Below are 956 nucleotides of genomic sequence, written 5' to 3'. Positions count from 1 at the left end.
TTGTCTAAAGAGGTAAGGGGGTGCCTTGGGTCTATATATAGGCATACAAGGCCAGCAAGGGCGAACAGGTACGCGAATGGATAAGTTAAGGCGGTTTGGTGGGTCATTCCCGTCGGATCCGGTTTGGGGTCCGGTCGACCGGGCCTGTGACCGGGCTGTCCGGTCAAGGGTCCGGTCCGGCCGGGCCTGTGGACCGGCTGTCCGGTCGGGGTCCGGTCGACCGGCTCGGAAACCGGGAAGCTGCGAGGTTTCGGTCTTCGCCCGGGTACGAGGAGCTGCGCCGGTTGGGCGCCGGTTGACCGGGCTCGGGACCGGGCGGCCCGGTTGTGGGTCCGGTCGGCCGGGTCCTGGACCGGCCAGGCTGGGCCTCTTCCTCCCGCCTCTTCTTCCTCTTCCTTCTTCTCTTCTTTCCTTCTTCTTCTCCTCTTCCTTGCACCATGGGAGTTCCTTCCCTCCGGTTCCTCGATGACTCTTGTACCTAATGATATGTAACACGCCGTCATGAGGTAGCATTCCATCCAAGGTATTGACGAGGTCGAGTGTCGAGAGGAAGGAGTTCACCTTGACATATATGGCGGGGGTTTGTGTTGTTGGTTCACTTGGGGGACTCCTTGGCCATGGTGTAGCGTCGATGATAGTCGGGGTTGCGCTTGTTGGTCCACTTGGGGGACTCCTTGGCCATGGTGTAGTGTCGACGATAGGCGGGGCTACATCAGTTATGGCAACTTCCACCGTCTATGATGACCTTGATCGACTTGCCACCAATTCCGGCACGGGTTTGGAAGATGTTGCACCGTTGTTCTTCCACATCATGAGGTTGCGTAGTTAGCACCCTTGTGACCACAAGTGAGGGACTTGGGTCATGCTCACATAGGAGAGGATCTTCTCCACATTCTTGCTCATAAGCTTCTTCACTTTCCACGGCGGCTTGCACAAGGGCTTCATATTCATCCTCA

Source organism: Lolium rigidum, chromosome 5 (genome assembly GCF_022539505.1).
Source record: "Lolium rigidum isolate FL_2022 chromosome 5, APGP_CSIRO_Lrig_0.1, whole genome shotgun sequence".
NCBI lineage: Eukaryota > Viridiplantae > Streptophyta > Magnoliopsida > Poales > Poaceae > Lolium > Lolium rigidum.
Note: the sequence above shows the minus strand (reverse complement) of the source record.